This window comes from Podarcis liolepis (genome assembly GCF_965112155.1).
Source record: "Podarcis liolepis genome assembly, chromosome: 5".
Lineage (NCBI taxonomy): Eukaryota > Metazoa > Chordata > Lepidosauria > Squamata > Lacertidae > Podarcis > Podarcis liolepis.
This window is the reverse complement of record NC_139556.1, coordinates 71,310,324-71,337,340: the sequence shown is the minus strand read 5'-3', so window position 1 is coordinate 71,337,340 and position 27,017 is coordinate 71,310,324. Positions and strand designations below refer to the sequence as shown.

Here is a 27,017-nt window from a genome sequence, read left to right as displayed (position 1 = left end):
GAACCAAGCTGCAGTAAGTCCTTTGAATTCAACACCTTGTCAGTGTGACAGATAGCTAATTTGAGCTTGGGCAAAACATTTTAAGGACTGCTTCAGCACAGAACTAAGAGAAGGGGCCAAGGAGGGGGAAATTAAATTTGAAAAGATTAAACCAGAATGGCTAACCCCGTATCACTGCAGCCATTCACCAGATAGTGATTCCCAAAATACTCTTCACATTTATGCACCAGCAAGATGCAAAATGTAACTATGGATTCTCTTTCTCTTACATCTTGAAAACTTGCTTATGATCCTCAAGGCTTAAACTATGGGCAATTTTTTAACTGCTTTGATTCAACTTTGCTAGCATTGCCAAGGACTGACAAATTGCCACAGGAGCCGGATGTAGACTGTGGGATGCCTGTTGGCTGCCCGCGCTTTAGACAACTGGAATTTTTTTTATTAAGAATCAACCTCTTCCAGCCTTACATACGTCTAAGCAAAGTGTTTCAAGTATTGGATTACAAGAATAAATTCAAAACCCCATCTCCACACATTGAACTTCACCTGTTTAAGGACTACAATGGTCACTGCTACACACCTACACCAAGTTTTATTAAGGTTCAACATTTGCTAAACCAGTCTCAATGCTTTTCTTCCCCAAACAAATTGCATGCAGTAAACAAACATCAAACTTTGGTTACAGCTTGTGGCTTGTTAGGAGCAAGACAAACACAAACCCTAACACTCAACCAAACCATGCCATTAGTTCTAGGTAGCATGGCAGCACCAGGAGCAGCAAAAAGAACAAAGCAGCCATGATTTTCCAACTGAGTGGCTGTATGCATACTCATTCTTGCTAAGAAATAATCTGGTTTAGCATTATGTGCGAAACAGCTATTTTATTCTTCAAGAGGATGAGTCTTAATCAGTAATCACATCTGAATATTTTACCTTCAACATTAAAAAAGCAAATCTATAGATTACTACTGAAGTTTACATAGAACAACTTCACAGATTATTAGAGTACGACATAATTGTAGCTATTTAGTTGGGGAAATAATTCTCAGGAATGCCATCAGTTATGCGCCTCTCACTATTACACAATATTTTACACTAATGGGGGGGGATTCCTAATTATTCAAACCAAAACAAATCCATATATATATAGAGAGAGAGAGAGAGGTAGAAGAACATAAAAATTGCATTTTTTCTTTAGCAGCCATTTTTTAAATGAAAAGGCAGTGAGGATTATGTAATAGCTTGAAAGGATTATTTAGTAATTGGATTCTTGCAAATACAGAGCTTCTAATCTTCCCCTCTCCAAGCCCTCCCTATTTCCTTTGTCAGCCACCGAATATACTTGTTAGTCATGCCTATGATCATGGAATTATGCTCAACATGGCCTTTTACCCTACATCCCCACATCTGATATTCTGAATCTTCAATGTTCTTGCACACCAGCTCCAAGACCAGCATTCCCTCTACATCAGTATAATTATCACTGACCCTTCCTGAGGCAGCCTCTCATGTTGCCTGAAAAGCTGTTTCTGAACTCAGGGGGAGGGGGGATCACTGTGCATACATGGCAAAGGAGGAAGAATGGAATGGGTAGAAACTGATGACATACATGCTGTGCAAATGCAAAAGATGGGTGGTTTGAATCCAAGGCACCAAGTTTCATTGTTTATTATTTTAAAAAGCCTTCAGTTCTGCTATCTCCCTTCAACTTCACTAGATAAGTCACTTGGCCATTATACTATTGTTTCGTTGTACAACTAAGAATTATCCTGCCCCTATGAAAATAAGGAGAGAGCCAAGAGTAGCACTGTTCTTTGACTGCAATGCTCCCAGCTTGAGTCTAGGTTGCATTTAAACACAGGTTTAGCTGTTTTAGACACTCCTAGTGCCCAGCTGTAACTTTCATGCTACTTGTATGATTTAATGGCAAGACAAAATAACTAAAAGAAAAAAAGGTAGGACAGTAGTGTAAACTTTGTGAGATGGCCACACTCACCACTGGTATGTCGTCCCAGAAAGTTGGCCAAGGGTGAATTTGACTCTCAGGCCAAAAAAATGTTAACCACTCTTGTCATACAGAGTTAGTGCAAATACATTTATTTATTTATTTATTTATTTATTTATTTATTTATTTATTTATTTAGATTTCACTTATGGCAAAATCATAGAGTCCCAAGTATTGGGGAAAGATAGAATGCAAACATAAGAAAAAGACAATTGATAATTTGTTTGTATTAACTCTTTAATCATGTGTTTCACTTGTTTTTCAATTACAAATTGCAGTGCTGGAAGTGAGCAGCAAAGTGCTCAGGGGAAGTGTTGGAGAGATTTGGAACAGAGATTATGCCTTGCTTTCCTCTGTTTAAAAGCAAAGTGCTGAGCATTTCTTTGAATAACAACAAGTTCTTGACCTGCACAAGGCCCAAAGATAAGAATAACAGCTGCGTCATTAAAAAACATGGAACTTTATTTTAAAGAAAATATCCTTTCTCTGCACTCCTTGTAAAAGACCACTTTTTTAAAATTCCCACTATCTCCTGTTATGGGGAAAATGTTTTTATTAAATCAAAAATATTTCACAAACTTCTAAAAGCTCTTGGAGAAACTGAAAATATTCTAATGGCTTAGGACATAGCGTTTGTTATGATTCTGATGCAAAGTACTTGGGGACAGTTTTGCCCTGAAAATCACACACTAAAGTCATTGTGTATACGTTCCACTTGTGGGAATCTCATAGGCATATAGTCAGCCACTGTGGGGAAAAGGACGGTGGACTAGCCAGACCTTTGGACTGACCCATCAAGACAGTGGCTACGTAATCATGTTCTTATGAACTAAGAAGGATTATATGCTGCGTTCAATATCTACTGGAGTTAAATTCCTTGCACGTTCTCAGGCAAAGAGACTGAGATCCTTTATTTCATAGTGTTAACATGTTTTGGCTTCCCTGCAGTTCCACTCCAGGGTAGCTCAAAGAATATTACGAACTTGTGGTGTCATGTTATTCTTAATCTCTTGCTTTTTCTGTCTTATCACACACCTCTTAAAAGCACAACCTAGACAGAATTTTACACACACACACACACACCCCATGTTGAGCACTGTTTTGAACAGGCATGCCAATAAAGGGAACAAAATGCAAGTTGTTTACATAAAATATTGTAAAATGTTTATGGGAAAGTACCAATTAAAAACAAAATTTTAAAAACAAGTATACCTAATAAAACCCTATGTCTGGGTAGTTTTAGCAGACATTATACAAGTATAGTGAGGATGCCAGCCTGATTATAATAGGCAGGGTGTTCCAGAGAATATGTCCTTCCAGACTAAAATATTAATTACTGGCAGATGTGGAATGAACACTATCTGGCACTTGCAGAAGTGTAAGTTCTGCAGATCAAACTGGTTAAATGGGCATGAATATGAAAAGGTAAACTGGCCTGGAGCTGCTGAGGGCTTTATATACTAACAGGAACACCTTATTATTTGTAGTATTTGTATGCCTCTTTTCAAACCAGGCATCTCGAAACAATTTACATGATATTTTTTTTAAAAAAAAAAAAAAAACCCTAACAATCTATAACGAGTGTGATACAACACAGAATAGCAGAACAGAAAGGAAACGACAAGTCAGATTCATAATACAGAATAACAACTACAATAAGGAATGGAATAGTGGGAATTCTCTCATCCCTGGTTATGTCACAACAGGTGAGTGTTAATAGTAGTTCTCTGGTGATCACTCATAGCTGAGTAAGATTGTCTTCCATGAACACAGTCTTAACAGTGAGTCCGTAAGTGACTGTGGAGGCCAATTCTGGATCCGCAAGTCCTTCCTTCCACAGTGGGGACCTAGGTTTCCAGGTAGGAGTTGATCACGATGAGGGTTTGCCAAATGTGCCTTCCTCTTAGCACGTTTCTCCCTTTCGTCCTGAGTTTGAGCGTTAGTAAGTAGGACAAAGCAAAAAGAACCATTTTTCTCCAAACTGGCATGCGACTTAAGACCTTCCTTAGATATTTGCTCTCAGTTGCCTGCATTCAGGTCTCTGTTCATTGCATTATGACTGCTCTTCAGTCAAGTTCTCTAAGTATTGTTTCTCCTTTCCTCAAGGGAAGATTGTTCTTCAGTATCCCTGTGGTGACAAGATGTGCAAAGGTTGGACCACCTAATGTGGAACTACAGTGGTACCTCAGGTTAAGCACTTAATTCGTTCCGGAGGTCCGTTCTTAACCTGAAACTGTTCTTAACCTGAAGCACCACTTTAGCTAATGGGGCCTCCTGCTGCCGCCGCACCGCCGGAGCATGATTTCTGTTCTCATCCTGAAGCAAAGTTCTTAACCTGAAGCACTATTTCTGGGTTAGCAGAGTGTGTAACCTGAAACGTATGTAACCTGAAGCGTATGTAACCCAAGGTACCACTGTAGTACAAGCTGAATGTTCGGCAACTTAATGCTATTCTATCTACTCTCTCCTCACTCTAGGCAAGTTAGTTCCACAGAGATACACTGACGGCCAGGAGATATGACTGAGCAGAACAGCAATAGCCATCATATCGCCTTAAGGTAACAAGAGGTGCTGCTAGCCACCAAGGCCATATTGGCCTCCGGTGGCAAAGCTAGATCCAGAAGCATCTCCAGACTGCAGGTAATTAGCCAATTTCTCATCCACGGCACCTCTGTCTTGTCATGATTCAAGGTCAGTTTATTTTTCCTCAGCCAGCACACCACTGCATTCAGGAACCAATCTAGGATCCACACAATCTCTGCTATTTTACATGTTCCAGAGAAATATTGTTGAGTGTTGTCAGCATATGTATGGCACCGTACTCCACACTCCCAACAGTTTCATATAGATATTCAACTGCACTGAGGATTAAATAGTGTCATGTGGCACTTCACAGCATAAATGCCAAGGGGCCAAAAGGCACTCTCCAACGTAGGCCATCAGCTAATTAATGGCCTTTGGGAATAACTTAACATATGCAATTAGATAGCAAGGTACTATTTAGGAGCACAGGAAATTATAGAGGCAGAGAAAATGATGAGCTAAAGGAGTTTATACAGGCTTTAAAAACAAATAAACCACACACAAACACACTCTTTTTAAAATACATGTTCTATGCACAATGAAGAAGGGATGTGTGGCAAGCCTAGATGACTTGATCACATAATCTGCATTTCTGGGAAATCTGTCCTGCCATTACGTTATTTCCTCCTGCTACCAGTTTCAATCTTGGCTTTCTATTGTGCTATTCTATGGACACTGTACCAGCAACTACAAAAAAAGGCACGCACAGGTTGATAAAAGCTACAGCTTTTATTCAAGGTAATAATACAAAATTGTTCTTGCACTAGAAATCAGTTGTCAAGGAAACTCCTGAAAGCATTTCCTAGACCAATCTGTATAGCAAGGGATGACATTCCCATTATATCCATTCCTCCAGCTATCGCATGAGATATTTTGCTACCAATCAATTGCTTTGCCACAGTTTAATGGGAATAGTAAAATACTGCATAATTGGAAGGGAAATATCAGTCAAACAGCTATCAGCGTTTCTGAGTTTGGTCTTAATGTGTGAGAAAGTGTGTATACTTTTTATGCTAGTACAGTGGTACCTCAGGTTAAGGACTCAATTCATTCCGGAGGTCCGTACTTAACCTGAAACTGTTCTTAACCTGAAGCACCACTTTAGCTAATGAGGCCTCCTGCTGCCACCGTGCTGCCGGAGCACAATTTCTGTTTTCATCCTGAAGCAAAGTTCTTAGCCTGAAGCACTATTTCTGGGTTAGCAGAGTCTGTAACCTGAAGTGTATGTAACCCGAGGTACCACTGTATAAGTATAAACTAAGTTAGCTATGCTGGTCCATAAGAAAAAACTCCAAAAGTCCACAGTCAAGCGATATCTTTATTAGGACCAACCAAAAAGACACAAAAACGTGGTAAGCTTTTATGTTCTCCAGAATTCTTCAGCAGGCAAAGTATTACACAAAGCAGGGAATACTGGGATGAGGGAAAACAAAGAAAAAAGGAGGGTGTTGCATCCATGAGGTCAGCTTGTACACTCACTTCCAAAATGGAACCTGAAAGGAGGGGCTTCAATATCTGGCTGCACACCTAGGATTCTGAGATAAAGCAGCAATTACTACTTAACTGGTTTAACTCCTGGCTTTGCCGTGATAACAGAATACCCCATTTCTGTTTACTTCTGCTCTCTGCCTGTGTGTTTTGTTTAAGGTATTGGTCACACCTGGATTATAAACCAGACTTCATTTTCTTTAAAAAAAAATGGATAAAGAAACCATTGTTTCTTTATCCCAAGATTCTACATATTGAGTAATTGAGTAGCACCTCAGACGAACATCTTCATCTTGCGATCTCAATCTTTTGTGGCCACAACATCTAACCCAATTTTTCTACTGTTAACGGAGAAATCCGACAAAAAGTAAAGACACCAATCAGGACAATTGGAGCAAAACAGAAGCCAGTAGGCTTGGTCTTTATTGAAGACTGTCACGACAGGACTCCCACCCACTGCAAGATGAAGCAAGATGGAAGCCCTGAACAAAAGGAGACCCCAACTTTTATTAGCTACTAATCCCTCGTGCTACACCCCTAAGATTACATCACAACTACATCATGACTACATCATTGATACATCACAAAAAGGAGGGGTTGAGGGAGGAGTTGTGGTGGTAACCTGAGTGTCATGTCACCTGGCCGGTTCCTCCTTTCCCCCTCCCCATGAGTACTTTCCAGAGGAAAAAGGGGAGTTCGCAGTTTCCTGCCCCCAGAGGGAAGGGCTGATCCTTTGTTTCAGTTTGTACTGAATCTACTTCCATATGAAGTAGTCTTTTGTGAGTGTAATGATCTTCTGTCTAGGACCACCAAGGTTGTCATGTCAACTGGGTAGGGCTCGCTGAGGACGTGTTGGCTGCCTTGTGTCAAGTCTCCCCCCTTTGATAGTCCTTCCTTCATGGTGTAAAATAAAAGTGGAACAGTACAGATCCGATGTACGGGTGATTTTCTATGAATTTATAACAGAAGTGTTGCGTATGTCGTGTGTGAGTGTTGTGTTTGTACAAACTGAATGACTGGGGGGGGGTTTCCTACAACAGTACTTATTTTGTTTTTCCTTCCAACCTTTCAGCTTCAATCAGACCTTACTACCTGCGCATACATCATTCCATGAAAGAAAACGGGATATCCGAAGACCAAAATATGATCCATCAAACTGAAAAGAATGCTGCTAATAACACACACACCCCCCTGTAAATTTGATTTAAAACAGTAGACAGCCAGTAGATTTTTCCCCGACTCCAAAAGCTTTAGAAGAGAAAAAGGACCAAGAAAATAAAGAGGATTCAGATAGTGTGGAAGCTACAGGACTTAGATAAGTCTCCCCACTGACAGACACAAACTTTTAAACTGAAAATTTGATTGATAGATACCCAAACACCTCATTAATAATAGTGGGTGGTTTTCATGCTAGGGTGGGTATTGACAACAAACAATTAAGTAACATTTTAGATTGGAATACCACCAATGATATTGCACATTCAATGAAAATAGGAAGACTCTCTAGAGACAATGTTATAAATAGGGAAGGCATATGCTTGCTCGAGCTGTGTAATAAGTTTAGCTTACAAATTGCGAATGTTTCAATAGATGGGGATAGAAATGGGGAATTTACATATTCCCCCTCCCGAGGATGTAATGTCATCGACTATATGCTGGTCCCTTGCGACACTGTAAATCTGATAGTGGAGTTTAGAGTTGGGGCATGTACCGAAAGCGATCGCCAACCATTGTTGATATCTATATATTTAAACGTTGATTTAGAAATAACTAATCGTAATAATACATTTTTTTGTCAACATGAGCATATGACCCAACTAAAATGGTCCCACGAAATGAGTGTAGCAGTGGGGCAAAAACTTACAGTTGATTTTAGAAACCAGGTACTCTTTAATCTGAAGAACATCAATTCTCGAAGTGACATTCTGGAAGTAATATAGTGAAATCTTCAAAACATTTGAAGAGTTTAATACTCCACCAAAAGTCAGGACACTTAAAAACAGAACTAGTCCCTGGTTCGACAATGAATGTCTTCAACTTAAAAGAAAATTGCACCAAATTTTCAAAGATAACCATACCAAACTAGAACCTTCCTACTTTGATGAAAAAAGAAAACATCACCTTGTTCTGGACAAAAAGAAAAATATGGCACCCAAAAATGGTCCCAATTACTTGACTCCATCCAAAACAAAAATAACAAAGCAGTTTGGTCGATAGTACAGTGGTACCTCGGTTCTCGAACAGAATCAGTTCCACAAACCAGTTCGGCTTCCAAAACATTCAGAAACTGAGGTGCAGCTTCCCACTGGTTGCAATAGCTTCTTGCACTCAGCAGAAGTCATGTCGTATGTTCAGGTTCCGAAAAATGTTCAAAAACAGAAGCATTTACCTCTGGGTGTTTGGCGTTCAAGAAACGAAACGTACAACAACAGGGGTGTTCAAGAACTGAGGTATATGGAGGTCTGAAAGCTGGCGACCAATCAGCTGCCCCATCAATTGCAGAATCGAAAGGGTCTCAGGATTTCATTTCCATATTTAACAATCTACATAGTAAATTGAATGGAAAGGAGACCAACGATAACTAGATAAACTAAAGGAGTGGCCAAGGGTGAAAGAGGAGGAAATTAGACAGATAATCAATAGTTTCAAACTGGGAAAGACGCCAGGGCCAGGTGGTCTACCAACAGAATTATTTAAGACATTCACAGATTGGTGGGCAGAACCCCTAGCTCAGCTATTTACTCTTATCGATAAATATGAAATCATTCCTAAAATATGGCTTAGATCAATAATTATTCCAATCTTCCAAAAAGGTGATGCAGATGAACCAAAGAACTACAGACCAATAAGTCTAGTGTCAGTGATAGGGAAAATCTATGCTAAGCACCTTTTACTTAAATTACTTACCTGAGTGAAAAATCTAAACTTAACAGGGAAAGAACAAATAGGTTTTTCCAAAGGCTGCTCTAGCTTAGACCATTGTCTCATACTTACAAATTTGGTTGAAAAATATAGACTTAAAAACCAATCCAAGATTTATATGCCGCTTTCGTAGATTTTCATGGTGCCTTTGATTCAGTTGATTGTGTGATATTGTGGAAGAAGCTTGTAGAGTTAGGAATCGGTCAACGCTTGCTGATCTTAATACAGAATTTATATTCCTTTAACATCTCCCAAAGCAAACTCAATGCCAAAGTAACTGCAAGGGTGGCTGAGCTTTTATCAACTGAGTCTCTCAAAGTGGTGAATGGCACTATTTAGTGGGAAGAAACTCCAATGAAAATCCTCATTCTTACATATTTTAAAATTTTATATATTGATGTTTTATGATGGCCTATATTTGCAATGCCTAATAAAGGTTTGGTGAAGTAAGATATTCAAACCCAAGCGTTGCTGTTTATTTGTTCTGATTTATTACTACATAAATTTTAAATGTATTTACTTATTGTAGTCCTACTGGAAGACTACATGTGAACAAAAATTATTCATGTTTACTTCTATGATAGTTATGTAGTCAATGAAAAGTGCTGGTCAAGTCAATGCTGAAATACTGCAAATAATTATTAGAATGTGTTAAACCACAGAGCCTAGGACTTGCCGATCAGAAGGTCGGCGGTTCGAATCCCCCGCTACGGGGTGAGCTCCTGTTGCTCGGTCCCAGCTCCTGCCAACCTAGCAGTTCGAAAGCACGTCAAAGTGCAAGTAGATAAAAGGGTACCGCTCCGGCGGAAAGGTAAATGGTATCTCTGTGCGCTACTCTGGTTCGCCAGAAGCGGCTTAGTTATGCTGGCCACATGACCCGGAAGCTGTACGCCGGCTCCCTCGGCCAGTAAAGCGAGATGAACGCCGCAACCCCAGAGTCGGCCACGACTGGACCTAATGGTCAGGGGTCCCTTTACCTTTACCTTTTACTAGAGTATGTCCCACTTAGCATCTCTTATTAGAATTCATCGTATCGTAGAGTTGGAAGGGACTAAGAGGATCATCTTGTCCAACTCCCTGCAATGCAAGAATCTTTCACCCAACTTGGGGCTTGGAAAGCATTGAACAAAAAACAGAACCAAAACCAAACCACAGTCCTCAACTGTAACGCCATACTTTTAAACTGGATAATGAAACAAGTAATAATAATAGACTGGCTATCAGTCTTATCCCCCAGGAAAGTTGTGACACAGAACTAGAAACAAAGAAGGGTGGTTGTTTTGTTCCTTGGTCTCTTTGCCCACATCATGGAAAATTCAGTCTGTTGAAAGGGAGACACCCCTGGTGATTTACAATATCACTATAACAAACTGTCATTTACAAATTCACAGTTTCAACATGCATTGTAATAGGAAGAATAGAAATCCTTTAACGTGTTTCTCTTTGCATGTCTCTGACACTGTTCAAAAAAACTCAAAACTGCTTCTTTTCAGAGCGTTCTCTCTCTCTCTCTCTCTCTCTCACACACACGCACGCACGCAAACTTTTTCTCAGAACAAATAGATAACTTACTTATTTAGAATGTTTATAGGTGGGTTAGAATTCAAATTAAAAGCAATGGAATGTAAAAAAGTAAGAGTGTGTTGGTGTGTGTGTGCATCCGTGTGTGTGATCATCACACACACAGAGAAATTACCATGGAAAGCTGGTCATCTTTTCAACATTGATTCATGTCGTCTGACAAATTGCAGAAAGTGGAAAACATGGCCAGACCCTACCAAGAAGTCGATGCAGCAACCCTGTGGTAAAACTATTCATACAGGTATCATACATGGCTAGTAACTTTGGGGTATTAATTTGTAAGTCTTGTAAAATTAGAGGTAGCACGAACTGCATCACCCATGCAGTACTGTGCTTGCTGCTACATCAAAAACCCTTTACTTTAAAATTCCTTTTATAAGCAACTTCATGTCCCAGTGAGAGCACATAATGTGTTTTTATCTTCCGATCCATCCATATCTTGTCCAAGGGTGGCGAATATTCTGTCACTAAATTGGACAGATGCAATTTCCTGCTTCAAATGATACCCATAAGCCTGAACAGAAGCAGCTTAAGTCGCTACCGCTTACTCTCTTCTATGGTTCTTGAGAAGGTCCAAGGCAAAATCCATACAAGACAAACAGGCATCTCATAAAACGAAACAGTACAAGTTATTCTCAAAGATTATGCTTGCTGATATGAAATTCCTCATTCCACAGAAATAGCAGTGAACTAAGGGCTAACACTTTAGTCAGTCAAAGTGAGTCCACACCATGTGTCCGGTTAAAATGTCCTTTTTTATGTTCATCATACTCATGTTAAGATTAAGCTGCATATTTCTTAGGAAATTTGCATGTAGAAGACATGCTTTTTATAAAAAAAAAATCTAGCTTGCCAATTCTCCATTGCATTTGAAAATAAATAAACCTTCTCTTTTACTTTTATCTGTGATGGGGAAAGAATTAAGTATCACTGAGGATACGGAGTAATATCTGACAGTGTCTGTTCACTGGCACAACTTAACAACTGCACTGGGAGTGCTACTTTTATGCAAAGCCCATTAATAACCTGTCCAAACAAGTATCCTTTTAAAAGCTTCAAATGATTCTGTACATTTTTAGGTTATAGCAACAAAGAAGAAATGCACTTGTATAGCTATTGCAGGAGGTCTCTTCAATTAAATCAGAAAGTCATGCTTTGAGATTTAAGTCAGGATGACAATCTTAGGACCTATGTATGGAGAAGATACCGCTGCATGGACATATTTCCATATTACAATTTAATACCGTATTGGCCCAAATATAAGCCGCACCCGAATATAAGCTGCACCTTTAAAATTGGAGGGCGGGGAGAAAAAATAATTGAATATAAGCCACTCCATTCCTTGCTGCTCCTAGCTGCATACTTGGGAGGGGGGAGCCGCGCAGCGCTGCCAGCGGCCTTTCCCCTTCCTCACTCTCTCCCTTCCCAGCCTTGGGGGAAAGGACGGGGGAGTACACACGTGGCAGGCACTGCTTCACCGCACTCCTGGTGCTGTTTACCCCACGTTCCTGGCTGCATACCGTAAGGTCGCGAATATAAGCTGCACTTTAATTTTTCACAGTCAGAATTTGGGGGGAAAGTGAGGTTTATATTCAGGCCAATACGAGTTGGTGGTCAACAAAAGAGGTTTAAAGGCAAATTTTAAAAAATGTAGTATGAACACCATCAAGTGGGAAACACTGGCCTGTGAGCGCTCCAATTGGAGAACAGCCTTTACCAAAGGTGTCATGGGCTTTGAAGACACTCAAACTCAGAACCCAAGGGAGAAACGTGCTAGGAGGAAGGCACGCTTAGCAAATCCACACGGTGATCAACTCCCACCCAGAAACCAATGTCCCCATTGTGGAAGGACGTGTGGATCCAGAATTGACCTCCACAGTCACTTACGGACTCGGTGTTAAAACCGTGTTTATGGAAGACAATCTTACTCAGCTACGAATGTTCACCAAAGAAGAAGAAGAAGAAAACCCAAGTAAATCACTATAATCAAGTTACAAGGTTTTCAGTAATCTTTGGAAATCTTTTTATGAAAAAGTTACTTAGTGCAAACTATAGTTCTTGGTCATGCTAAATAAATGGCTAGAAGAGATTCTATAAATACTTACAAGACACTGTAACATGCTATGCGTATTACATGGTGATAACTTGCTGTAATAATCAGAGGACTTTCCAGCCATAACCCCACTTCAGTATATAGTCGTAACTTGCTTTTCAAACAGCTTAGTTCTCGAACGTTTTGGCCCCCAAACGTAGCAAAACCGGAAGTGACTGTTCCGGTTTGCAAACTATTTTTGGAAGCCAAACGTCCGACGGGGCTTTCATAGCTTCCAATTGGCAGCTTCCAATTCCTGCAGCCAATCAGAAGCCACGCTTTGGTTTTCAAACATTTTGGAAGTCGAACGGACATCTGGAACAGATTCTGTTCAACTGCCAATGTATGACTGTACTGTACTGCACTTGGGCCCTTTCATGTTTAAAAATATTTGCTATAAATATAAAAGCTAATGCTTACATTAGGTGTTTTAAAAACAAAAGCATGCTTAAAGCACATACATGTCACCAAAAAAATTGACTTTTGTGGACTAACTCCTTATTCAGAAGAACTGTTCTCCCCGTGTGATAAATTTGCCAGTGGTAAATTGTTGTCCTGTAGAGATTTCTCTAGCCACTGATATACAGTATTCAAATAGTAACTTTTCTTGATACTTCTAAATGAAGTTTCCTTGGGAAGCAACTGTTTATTTATAGCATTTGTACGTTGCCCTTCAGCCAAAACCCCTTCCAGAGCAGCTTAAATACAATCAATTAAAGTAAGACAGTCTCTACCCACAGGACTATAATCTAAGAGACAGTTCAAAAAGAGAAAAGAGACAGGGAGTCAATAGAGAAAAAGCAAACTCAGGAACCAATTCTTCAAGTTCAAATGGCAGTTGGAGTGGAAGCAGTTCAGGAGCAAGATATACCGCATGCTGAACGAGCCCCGCTCCTCCTCTCTCCCACTGAGGCAGTCTAAAATAAACAATTAACTATGCCTTTTTAAAATGTTTTTTAAAAAAAATTCTGGATTTTTCGTATGTGGGGGGTGGGATTGATGTTTGGTTGGGCTTGGGGAATTATTATTTTTTTATTTTGATGTTTTTGTAACTTTTATATTTTTTGTTTGTATTGTTTTATTGGTTTTGTTTGTTTGTTTAAGGTGTTATTTTGTTTTTAGGGGGAGGGGTCAGGGCTGCCGGGGAGTGGGCCCCAGCCCACAAAATGGCTGGGGCATGTTCCACAGGGGGGGATGCACTGGGACAACCGATCTCAGTGATCACGGGTAGGAGGAGGAGTTACGCTAAGACCAGACCATGTCATTACAGAGGAGGCAGGTTTAGTTGTTGTCTGAGGACTATCCCTGCCTCCGGGTCTGGTCCTGTCCGGACGGATACTAGAATCAGCAAGGGATACCCACATGGCCTGAAGGTGCTGCTGTGCAATGCCAGGTCAATGATTCAGAAGACCACTGCCATCCATGACTTGATCATGGATGGAGGATTTGACCTGGCTTGTGTAACAGAGACTTGGTTGGATGAAGCAGATGGGCCTGTTCTTGCCGCTGCTTGTCCACCAGGTTTCTCTTACACACAGCAACCCAGGTCATGTGGGCGGGGAGGGGGGGTTGCAGTGATTTTTAGGAAGTCATTAGTTTGCACCAGGCACCCTATTGGGAAGACCCAGTTTTCTGAGTGCATGTTCTGGAAGTTGGGCAATAGGGGCAGTACAGGATTCCTTTTGGTGTACCGACCTCCCCGCTGCGCCAAGGATTCCCTGCCCGAGCTGCTTCAGGTCGTGGCGGATGGTCTCCTGGAGACACCTAGCTTGGTCGTCCTAGGGGATTTTAACATCCATGCCGACACGACCTTACAGGGGGCCGCTCGGGACTTCGTGGAAAGCATGGCCTCCATGGGGCTGTCCCTGAATAAGTCTAGCCCAACCCATAGCCGTGGACATGCCTTGGACCTGGTGTTTACCTCTATGGATGTTGGTGATCTGACACTAAGTAAAAGCGAAACGAAAGAAGTGCCATGGTCAGATCACTTCCTGGTGCAACTGGACTTCTCTGCGACCCATCCCCTCTGCAGGGAGGTGGGACCAATTCGGGCGGATGGTCCGCCCCCGCCACTTAATGGATCCAAATGGTTTCCAGAGAGTGGTAGGGGATGCTTTATCCCATGTTGATGGCCTTTCAGCTGATTCCCTGGTGGCCCGCTGGAATGTGGAGTTAACCAGGGCTATTGACTGTTTGGCTCCGAAGCGCCCTCTCCGGTTGCATGGAGCCCGGACAGCCCCGTGGTTTTCCACGGATCTGAGGGCAATGAAACAATCGTTGAGACGGCTAGAGCGCCGGTGGCGGATAACTCATTCCGAATCTGACCGGACACAGGTTAGAGCTCAACGTCGAGCCTACCAAGTGGCGATAGCGACGGCGAAGAAGAATTTCTTCACCGCCTCTATTGCATCTGCAGAAAACAGCAGCAGGAGACTTTTTCAGGTGGTTCACAATTTAGCGGAACCACCTGCAACATCGGGGCCCAGTATGGGCCACATGTTCTCCTGCAATGATTTTGCAAAGTTTTTTGCAAATAAAATCGCTCAGATTCGGGAAGAAGTAGACTCCACCGTGGGAGCAGGGCCGGGGCGGGAGAGTGCAAGAGTTCTGTCTGGTCAAGTTGAGTGGGATCAATTCCAATCTGTTACCTCCGAGGATGTGGACAGGCTGCTTGGACGAGTGAAACCAACCACCTGTCTCCTGGATCCTTGCCCATCCTGGCTAATAAAAGCAAGCCGGGAAGGGCTGGGCGATGGGCTTCGTGGGGTGGTGAATGCTTCCCTCCGTGAGGGAGCCTTCCCAGACCCGCTGAAAGAGGCGGTTATTAAACCGCTTCTTAAAAAACCATCTTTAGATGCGGCCACGATGGCCAACTATCGCCCAGTCTCAAATCTTCCATTCCTGGGCAAGGTGATTGAGCGAGCGGTTGCCGAACAACTCCAGGCACGCCTGGAAGAAGCGGACCATTTGGATCCCTTCCAGTCGGGATTCAGGCCTCATCATGGGACTGAAACTGCCTTGGTCGCACTGGTTGATGATCTCCGGCGGGCTAGGGACAAAGGTGAGAGCTGTTTCCTAGTTCTGCTGGATCTCTCAGCGGCGTTCAATACCATCGACCATAGCATCCTTCTGGACCGTCTTGAGGGGCTGGGAGCTGGGGGCACTGTTATACAGTGGTTCCGCTCCTTCCTCCTGGGCCGTGTTCAGAAAGTGGTGGTGGGGGATGAGTGTTCAGACCCCTGGGCTCTCACTTGTGGGGTGCCTCAGGGTTCTGTCCTCTCCCCCATGCTTTTCAACATCTACATGCGGCCGCTGGGAGAGATCATCAGGAGGTTTGGGCTGGGTGTTCATCAGTATGCGGATGATACCCAGCTCTACCTCTCTTTTAAATCAGAACCAGTGAAGGCGGTGAAGGTCCTGTGTGAGTGTCTGGAGGCGGTTGGAGGATGGATGGCGGCTAACAGATTGAGGTTGAATCCTGACAAGACAGAAGTACTGTTCTTGGGGGACAGAAGGCGGGCAGGTGTGGAGGATTCCCTGGTCCTGAATGGGGTAACTGTGCCCCTGAAGGACCAGGTGCGCAGCCTGGGAGTCATTTTGGACTCACAGCTGTCCATGGAGGCACAGGTCAAATCTGTGTCCAGGGCAGCTGTTTACCAGCTCCATCTGGTACGTAGGCTGAGACCCTATCTGCCTGCGGACTGTCTCGCCAGAGTGGTGCATGCTCTGGTTATCTCCCGCTTGGACTACTGCAATGCACTCTACGTGGGGCTACCTTTGAAGGTGACTCGGAAACTACAACTAATCCAGAATGCGGCAGCTAGACTGGTGACTGGGAGCGGCCGCCGAGACCATATAACACCGGTCTTGAAAGACCTGCATTGGCTCCCAGTACGTTTCCGAGCACAATTCAAAGTGTTGGTGCTGACCTTTAAAGCCCTAAACGGCCTCGGTCCAGTATACCTGAAGGAGCGTCTCCACCCCCATCATTCTGCCCGGACGCTGAGGTCCAGCGCCGAGGGCCTTCTGGCGGTTCCCTCATTGCGAGAAGCAAAGCTACAGGGAACCAGGCAGAGGGCCTTCTCGGTAGTGGCGCCCGCCCTGTGGAACACCCTTCCAGCAGATGTCAAGGCGATAAACAACTACCTGACATTCAGGAGACATCTTAAGGCAGCCCTGTTCAGGGAAGTTTTTAACGTGTGATATTTTATTGTATTTTTGGTTTTTATGGAAGCCGCCCAGAGTGGCTGGGGAGGCCCAGCCAGATGGGCGGGGTATAAATAATAAATTATTATTATTATTATTATTAAATTAAAAACTTTTTGATCTGCTCCTCTAAGATGCAAGGATAAGACTGTGACAGTACAGAAAGAAGCATTTGGAAAATGGACTGAAGCTACTCCCTATGTAGCAAATTCCTTGGGAATAATCACTGTAGCTAAACATTTCTACACACAAAGACCCTTTAAACTCTTCCACTTGAAACATAAATGTTCTGTTTACATTTTTCTTTGTAAAAAGTTATCCTAAACCTGAAAGCTGCATGGAAACTATCCGAACGACTAAACAGAAATTCAAGTTGAGGCAAGCATTTTACGAAGACAAAAAACATAACTCAACTACAAAAATAGTGGTTGATGATGTGGGCGGGGTGGGGAGAGGAAGAAGCGAGTCAGTGGCAGCCCTAAAAACTTGAAAGTGATGCCGTATTTGACTAGTTTGTCATTATTATACAATCATTAACAGAGACCAAAGGTCAACAGTCTCCACAGGTGGCAGACGAAAATGTCAACCAGAAAGACACAAAGCACAGCACTATGGGTGAGTGATCTAAGTTATCGAAAGATTATAACAAAATCCTGCATTGTTTAATTTTCTAGACAAGCATAAATTAACAAGACCAATATCTACTATTCATTTACATCTGCCTTCATATCAACTGATCAGACTTTCTCAACTGCCACTCTCAACTGCATCAAATACAAATTCACTGGATTATTAACAGTGTGGGTTGATTTGAATTATCAATATGTTTTCCACTTCAAAATTCATATACCGTATTTTTTCATGTATAACACGCCCCCATATATAACACGCCCCATTTTGGGGGGGACTCCAAATTAAGAAAATGGGGGGATACACTATCTGTGTATAAGACGACCCCCAATTTTTAACATTTGTTGTTGTTTAGTCGTGTCCGACTCTTTGTGACCCCATGGACCAGAGCACACCAGGCACTCCTGTCTTTTAAACGTAAGATTTAAAGAAAAAATCCTAGTCTTATACATGGAAAAGTACGGCATTTCCCAAATAAAGCAGGTATACTAGCTCAACAGCAACAGTTTTACAACCGAACCTCATGCTGAGTACCATGCAACTCTATAGTGAACCAAAGCCTTATTACTGGTTGGATATCCTATCCTCCCACAATGACTTCTAAGTACTTCTTTGGGGATGATTATTTATTTACTGGGAGGTGGAGGGAGGGCAGCTCACTGCTGGGTCGCTGCCCAAAAGATAATGTCAAAAGATGCTGTCTTATTGCGTCAACCTATGAGAGGAAAATATTAGTTACTGATCTACTATCCCTTGTTACGTTCCCTACAATGGGCTAAGATGGTTTTGAACCTTTGTTATAGTAATGAGTTTGGCCAGTAAATATAGACATTTCTCTGTTAAGAGGGGATGTTTTTAGTGCAATAAAGAGATGTTATTGAAATTGAGCATATGACTCCTTTCCTTTTTATCTCTTCCATTTTTATCTTTCAGTTTGACTGAAAATTGCCCGTATCTTCAAGACGCTGATACTACAAATCCCTAAATTCCCTGGAACCCAAGTGCATGAAGACATGGCTTCTCCATATGTCCACCAATGAAAGCAAAGGCCCTTCTTACATTAATACCATGGATGTCTAGGAGGATGTGAACACAAAGGCTTTCTCTGGTGTCTCTGGAATTCCCAGGAGAGGCCAGACAATTCTCTACCCTAGCTCTGTTCAAATAAAAAATTGAATACATTTTTATTTGGAAAGGAACTTGGAAAGGGGCAGGTACAGTTAGCCACTGTATTTTTGTAACTGTCATATTAATTATTGCATATGGGATATGGTTTCATTTCATCTTATATTGTCAGTCACACTGGGCACTTTTGGGATGAGAAAGGGCAGAGTATAAATTTTACATAAAAATGTCTCATAACGGGATGGAGAGGCCCATGAAAACTAAGTTTTCAACAATAAGGGAAAGTGACATTGAAAAGTGAGGGCTGTCATCTGGGAGAAAGAAGGAATAGAACATTAAAACCTATCAGCTCTTCCTGAATCCTGCACACAGAGTTAGGTGCCTGCTAACTTTGTGGTAGGTACCTTATAAAGCCAACTCAGTAGTTACAGTTTGGTCATCTAGGACTTGTTCCCAGATGAAAATGCTGAGCCAGCCAAGAGGTCTGGGAATGTGCTGGGTTCACTGTTCAGCATCAGGCTGGGATCAGTGGCAGTATCATTTTGGTGACGCACAAGAATTCAGACTTCATCATCAAGTATGCCATGAAACAGATGGCCTGGCTTTACACTCAATACCAGAATGAGGTTCTGCTAAGATATCAACCAATCAACTCATAACTAGATTTGGTACAGTATTTTGAACTGAACGAGTGGGTGATGCTCTGTGGGCGAGGGAAAGTAGTAACTACTGTTATGTACAGGAAATTAACGGGTGACTGCTGACACTGTCACAGTTCGTTCCAATGTAGATGTGGTGGGTCTATTAAGACTGTTCCAAAGCCTAATGAGTTTCAAGAAGTAACCTGAATAGGGACTATAAATATACTGCACCTCCTATTCTACTGCAACTCTAGTACTATCTGAAGTACAGATCTCATTTAGGCAGCCAATATAATCCTCTGGCATGCATTCCTCAACAGATCAGTGTACATTAAACTCTTTGGTACTTGAGGACTATGTTCCAAGAACTGGGTGGGCAATTGATTAGTAGGACTGACTACCTGAATAACAGCAACAGGTAACTTGGAATAAATTCATGGAATAAACTGAACATGGAATAAACTGAACCAACTCTATGGCAGAATAAACCATAATGCTACCACCAACCCATACACGTAGTACAGTCAATTGACGCTTTCCCATATGGATTAAATGGCCTTTAACATACTGGACAGAATCATGAAAAAAAAAAACCTATGACTTATTTATTTCATATATATGTGCATCTCTGTATGTGTCTGTACAGTGATACCTCGGGTTAAGTACTTAATTCGTTCCGGAGGTCCGTTCTTAACCTGAAACTGTTCTTAACCTGAAGCACCACTTTAGCTAATGGGGCCTCCAGCTGCCGCCACGCCACCGGAGCATGATTTTTGTTCTCATCCTGAAGCAAAGTTCTTAACCCAAGCTTAAGAAAGTTCTTAATCCTGAAGCGTATGCAACCCGAGGTACCACTGTAAACACACACACACTGTGAAAACAACAACCTTGAAGTGGGTAATGATGACCCACTGGAAAAATTCAAGGTCAGCACTTCAAATAAATTTCTCACGGTAACCTTACTCTGAATAACTCTGACTACAGATTCTACGCCAGAGATTCCAGGACCTTCCTGATTTTAACTATATAAGCTGAAATCTTTTTCTTACCATGTACAGCCAACGACATCTGTGTTTGGCTCTTGCTTTTTCTAGATGATGTCACTATGGTAAGGAAGTTGATTTAGTCAATGCCTCCATTTAAGAATTGGCAATTTCTGCCTTCCTAAAGGAGCATATTATGAAACCCCTGCTTTGTTTAGCCTGCTAGACTCATATACTTGCCACCATCTAGTTTACCTTTCTAGTCGAGGTGATGAATGGACTAATGGTGGGAGTTACATTGCTCCCTTCCCTTCCTGATGAAACAGACTACACTACACACTTCAGTAATATTTAGGCTGGAAGCTGTCCCTCCTAAAGTGATCACTATTACCTCCCAAGGTCACTGAGACTGTGCAGGGAGCAAAAAGGGGTCAGAAACAGCCCAAGGGAAAAAGAAGTTAACGAGCTACAACGCAAAAAATAATAATAATACCTATGATCTCAAATATAAAAGGCATGAGCATGTGTAGAGTGCACCTCACAAACCTGCAGTCCAATTCTCATACGTTTGTTAAAGCCCATTATTAATATTCATCCTCTTTTTTGCTTCCTTTTTTCCATCAATTCAGATTAATAAATGTTGGTTATGCATCGCTATTTCTTTACTTTATTTCATTTACATTCCTAAGAACTGGAGTTGGAGCCAACAGCGACTTTATAAGCTCATCAGGGACTCAATGTCTCAGAAATCTGGGAAACCCTGGGCTAAACTCTAACTTTAAGATGATTAAAGCACACAGTGCCTTTTAGCTGAAACTTGTTCCAGCAACCATGACTACTGCAGATCCTGCTAGACAACTGTAACACACGGATATGTTTGAAAGCTGTCCAGAAGCTGAAATTATTCCCTAGTCCTCATTTGCTGGTGCTTTGGCACTCATCCATGTAAACTTAAGTGTAGAACCCAGCACCATACAAAACTATCATAAAAAATAAACACTGATTTTTTTCTGATTTCAGCCAGTGCACACTACAAAAATCACAACAGACAATGTAGATTTGCATAAAATTTGCCAAATAAATAGTATAGTGAGGTCACTTGCTATTGACAAGAAATGAAATCTTCCTACCCTCAGGATTGCAGAGCTACACTCTTCATACATGCTTGCCTTACTTACTAGCTTCCCCCAACTTCTGCTACAAGTAATTAGATTTGGAGGATCTCATCTGAAATAAGAGTATGAGAAATCAGCTACAAGAGTGCATCCAACTACAATGAGCGAAGATCTAAAGGGATACATAGATCTATCAAATCTCATGGGAATGGCATTTTTTCTTAGCTGAGTTGTAATTAATGAATATAGGCAGTTTGAACCACTCTGGGTACTGGAAGGATCTGATACAGTATAAGTTTAGATATAAGAGATGTTTCTGTTTGGCTCTATATGCCAGTGGTTCTCAACCTTGGGTCCCCAGATGTTTTTGGCCTACAACTCCCATGATCCCTAGCTCACAGGACCAGTGGTCAGGGATGATGGGAGTTGTAGGCCAAAAACATCTGGGGACCCAAGGTTGAGAAAGGCTGCTATATGCCACATGCAAGGATAGTAAGATCACCTCTTAAGAGAGGCGGCTTTTTCAGTGGTGGCCCCCAACTTACAGAATGCTTCCCCAAGGTTAGTCCCCACATTGTGGTACCACATTTACACTTAAGTGTATTAAGCAACTTTAAACTAAATCATTTTTTAAAAAGAATTTTAATCACACAGAGAATAGATACAAAATCTGTAAAAAATAGTATGTTTTAGAACAAAATGATTTTATGGTGCAACAGTTGACACTAACACACACTTAGATTTAGAACATATAATGAGAGGCAAAAAATATCTTAGATAATTTTTTCCAGACTGTGCAGAATAGAAAAACACTAAAGTTAAACAGCTATTCTAACAAGCACCCTGCAATCCCATCCTATGTTTACACAGAGGTACAAATATGGAGTTCAATGGGACACCCTATTAACTATGCTTATGACTGCAGTTGAAGTATCTTGCTTGCTCTTGCTCCAGTGCAATTATTTTTTCCAGCATAGCAGAGAAAAAATCCACTTAGACAACCCAGTTAGCCTAGTAATTCTCAAAGAATCATCCCAGTATAATGATCTGCATTAAACAATCAAAATTAGTATCACAATATACCCAATACAATTAAAAGACCATGTTTAAATATTTAGATAAAAGATATGCATGTGATCTGATGCTCTGTGCTAGTAGTTTCAGCCACCTGCTTGAAAGATTAAATTTAACAAGATTTTACTTGACATCCTACTCGCATCCTCCCACTACAAATTCTGTCTGCTCTAATCCTCCTTTCATAAATGTCAAAACAGGACATCAGTGTTACAGCTGCTTTTGAGTCTGTGTCAACACATGCAGCAGAATGATGGGAAATTAGGTGATACTATTTTTAGAAGTAGTAGTATTAATTGCAATTGTTCATCACTTACTACATAAAATATCTCAAGGTGCCTTACATTAGAGGATACATAAAATATTTAGTATACATCAAAAAGAAAGATCATAGAGGAAAGAAATGCCATGGTGCAGCTGTAGCAGCAAAACTGGACACCTTCATCTGCCTCACCTGAAATAAAACATGTCTCTCCACAGCCACGACAGGCATTATAACGCTCCAATAATTTGACTTTACTCCTCAAGTTGCACTCCTCCACTGTCTCCCAAGACAGACAGATGCCGCCAACATCAAAAAGATATAAAGGCACTGACTAAAGATGTTCGACCTGCAATAACCTAAGAAAGACAAATACTACCCCACCCTGCTAAAAGATAACCATCAGAACATGCTAGGGTATCATCATAACATATGGCATCAACTTACAGCCAAATGCCTAAGTGAACAAGAGCATAAAAAGCTAATCAAGTTGGTTAATACGCTCCCACATAAAAAAACACCAAGTTCCACACAAACAAAATTAGCACATCAGGCAGAAAATTCAAACCTAGACCGTTTCCTACCCTCTTAGATTTGTATCTACAGTCATACCTTGTTTTGCGACCGGGATCCGTTCTGGGGCCCTGGCCACTAGCCGAAAAGGACTCAGGGCAAAGCACTGAGTATGTGCGCATGGTGCGGTTTGTGCTTCTGCGCATGTGCAAGTGGCAAACACGGAAGTAACCCGTTCCGGTACTTCCGGGTTTGCCATGGACGTTTGCCGGAATGGATGCTAGACGAGGCAGACATTCGCGGAGGTATTACTGTACAGTGAACTTTCAAGCAGGACAGTCCAGTCTAGTACTTCGTTCTGCTGTACTGTTGAATGCAACCCAAATTAAGAACTCTTTGAACATAGGAATCCAACATATAATGGGGAAAGTTTATCCCTCTCCCCAATGTAATAGCTAGAGACAGATCTCCCAATTTCAGCTTTCTCGGTTATTTCATTTTTCCAATCTTAAATTCAGTTCTACACATTTCTGCACCAATTTGCAGATTTAAAAAAATCCTCAAGAAAATTTATCAGCATTTTAGTGTAACATTCTCCTAAACTCACTGTCATGAAGTGTACAGATTTTGACAAAGCATTCCACCTCCCAATATAATGGCACTTTGTATCTTATTTTCGCAATTATATGCCTTTTTATACACACTTTATCCAAGTAGGTGCACTTTTGTACAACTGCTTAGCTGGAGAATTAACAGCATTGCAAAATTTGGAGAAGTATCCATTTCAAAGGATTACTGTGTTTTGGTTCATATACTGTTTCGGAAAGAGCAATTTGGTAGTTCCGCCTTTAAATGCAAACTGAATCTAATTTCTCCTTAATCCTTGGTTGCAAGCATTCTATATTCAAGGACCTTGTTATATGGTGCATACTCAAAATAGCATGCGCACACACACCCCTGTAGTCTGAAGTGGTACATTCTAGAATTCTACCTCCATAGTCCATGTGCAGAAGGACCACTTGGCACAGTTTAAATACTGTATTCTACTCATACTATCAACACAATATTCTTTATGAATATCTAATTCATTTTTTAAAAGTCCTTCATTACTACATCCACTTAGTCCATCGATTTCTTCCACAGAAGACAAATATGTATTTTCAAAGGTGAAGCAAAGTTTTAAACTAAAGTAGGTGTCTGGTTAGATAAAAGCACATGCAATCTCCGTGTAGGTTTTTCCTAAAAGAGATCAAGACAGCTGTACTGCATACAGTGGTGCCCCGCAAGATGAATGCCTCGCAAGACGAAAAACTCGCTAGACGAAAGGGTTTTGCGTTTTTGCGTTGCTTCGCTAGACGAATTTCCCTATGGGCTTGCTTCGCAAGACGAAAACGTCTTGCGCTTTTTTTTTAAAGCCGCTTGAAGAGGCGCAGTTGCGACGGACCGTGCTTCGCAAGACGAAAAACATCGCAAGACGAAAAGACTCGCGGAACGAATTCTTTTCGTCTTGCGAGGCACCACTGTAACTTCATTTCAAATGAACTATGGAAGAACTTAAATTAACACTTGCAGAAGCTTTTGCAGGTCAACTTGATGCACTCATAGAATTAAAGAATTGTAGAGTTGGGACCCTGAGGGTCATCTAGTCCAACCCCCCATCCAATTTGAAACCATACCAGAGCGTGCTTAGCTTTGCAGATGTGCTAGCAGTTTTACTGCTGTGCCATGGCATAAGTGACTCTTGGGACAATTAAAATATGAAATAGTGGAAGCTTTAATTGATGGGTACAGCACCCTCGGCAAAGGAAAATTATGTTAGGCTCAGATGTATTTGCTGTTTATAAAGGAAGAGGGAAAACTGAGTTCTGTATTTGCTGTTTCCCCGGGGGAAGGGAAAGAGACATTAAATCACAAAGTTACCACAATACACTTGTTTGAATTATCGTATTAAATATCAAACTGACAAAAGGGTATGGGCAATAGCAACCCTCACCCAGCTCTCTACATGAAGTCGCTTCCTTCTTTTTATACACAGCAAAAGATGTGCAGCAGGTGGTCCTAAGAACTGCTCACTAACGACATTGCTGGCTGAGGAGAACAGGGAGCAAAACCCAGGTGTAGAAAGAAAATCGTTCGGGATGGCTTTTAAAAAGGGGACAAAATCGCTGCCAGAGCTCAGCTGAGCTACGGAAGGTGTGTGTGAGAAAGATAAAAAGGATGCGAAAGAGGTTTGCCAAATACTAGTCCCCCGGGTTAGAAGTCCACCTTCTGCAAACTGATGCCGTGCCAAGAAACCAAACACAATCGCCCCACTAGTGGAAAGCGAACAATGAACTGAAAACGAAAGAACTCTCCCAAGCCAATTAATAGCGAGCATCTTTAAAGGACACGTTGGAGAAAAAGAGGACCTAAAGTATCAACGGGGAGGCTGCGGGAGAGTTTAAAACTGGAGAGGAGGAGGAGGAAGCGGAGAGAGGAGAGGGGGAAAGCAGAGACTTTGGACAGGCATGGGAATCTCGCCACGCAGCGTTAAGGAAAGGTTAGGGCAGCATGGGGCAGGCAAAGGGCTTCAACTGGTGGGGCTAGGCGACAGAGAAACGCCGCCGTAGCCCCCGCCCCCCTCTCTCCCCGCCCCACAACCTGTAGGAAAGGCTCCTAAAGGGGAACGGAGGAGGAGAGATTCGGAGAGGAATGGATCCTGAGAAGTGGCAACAGGGGTGGGACGGGAGTCCCTGCCTAGAAAGCGATGGGGAGAGAATTTTTTTTTGGGGGGGGGGGTTGTAAATCAGTTTGGAAGCAGCAGCCTGAGCAGCCAGCGAGAACTCAGAGCGAGAGGAGGAGAGGAGGCGCTGCCGCCACACCGGAGCCGGAGCGACGACGGTGCGCGTGGACGAGTGTGGGGTGGGCGAGGGGGGGCGCTGGGAGAAGCGCTGTCCCGCCTCCGGGCTGCCGTGGGGAGGGCGCAGAAGGGGAAGGCCGGCGCAGAAGGGACCCTCGGGAGGAGAAATTGGGAGGGGGGTGACTGACTGACTGACTGACTGACTGACTGACTGACAGATAAGACCCCCCCCCCTCTTCTTTCTCTGCAAGGAGCGAAAAGGGCTCCAAGGGGTGGGAATGGAGAGCAGCAGCAGCGGCTCCAGCTCTTACCTGCCCAGCCAGCGCAACCGCCGCTCTCTCTCTCTCTCTCTCAGCCCAGCCGCTCCTTCGCCCCTTCCTCGCTCTCTGCTGCTGCCGCCGTCGCGGCGCGCGAACCAACTTGAGCCGACCGTGGCTCCGGCTCACTGGCTCGCTTTCTCTCTCGCTCGCTCTCCCTCCGCGCCGGAGCTCCGCCTCCCTCCTTTCATCCATTGGCCGCCCGGGAAGACTTCCCCGGCAGCGCCACCTGCCGCCAGCCCGGCGCAATGGCGAGGACGGCGCGCGCCTGCGCTGTGAGAACGCTCCCTCGCCGCTCTCCCGTCCGGCTCTCTCTTTCTCCCTCCTTTTCATCCTGGGAGCGAGAGAATCCTCAGGCTGGCGGGAAGGCGGGAGTGGGAGGGTGTTGCGCAGTGACTGCTCCGCTCGGGCACACAAGGTCCCTAAGCGAAGGTTCCTGGAGTAAGGGCGCGTTGTCGCCCTTAAGAGATGGGGTTTCCCCCCCCCAAGACGTGCTTGGCTGCCCCGCAGCCTTTGCGCTGACGAAGCGGAGCCGTGGTAGAATCGTAGAGGCGGAAGGGACCCCGGGGGTCATCTAGTCCAACCCCCTGCAATGCAGGAATATAAAGTACCACCTTGACTAGTGGCTAGCCAACCTCCGC

At 42.7% G+C, this 27,017-nt stretch overlaps 1 protein-coding gene and 1 long non-coding RNA gene across 2 annotated transcripts in view; one reads left to right on the top strand and one right to left on the bottom strand.

Annotated features, from left to right (window-relative positions):
* PXYLP1 (2-phosphoxylose phosphatase 1) overlaps positions 1-26,567 on the bottom strand; it is a 64,886-nt gene extending 38,319 nt beyond the window's left edge. The window contains exon 1 of the mRNA XM_083506497.1: positions 26,371-26,567. The gene's annotated coding sequence lies outside the window, so the exon portion shown is untranslated. The remainder of the gene's footprint in view (positions 1-26,370) is intronic.
* LOC310707607 lies at positions 17,436-18,688 on the top strand. Its single transcript, XR_014526612.1, has 2 exons — positions 17,436-17,492; positions 18,441-18,688. It is a non-coding gene; the product is annotated as an uncharacterized lncRNA (long non-coding RNA).
* Positions 26,568-27,017: the final 450 nt, after the last annotated feature.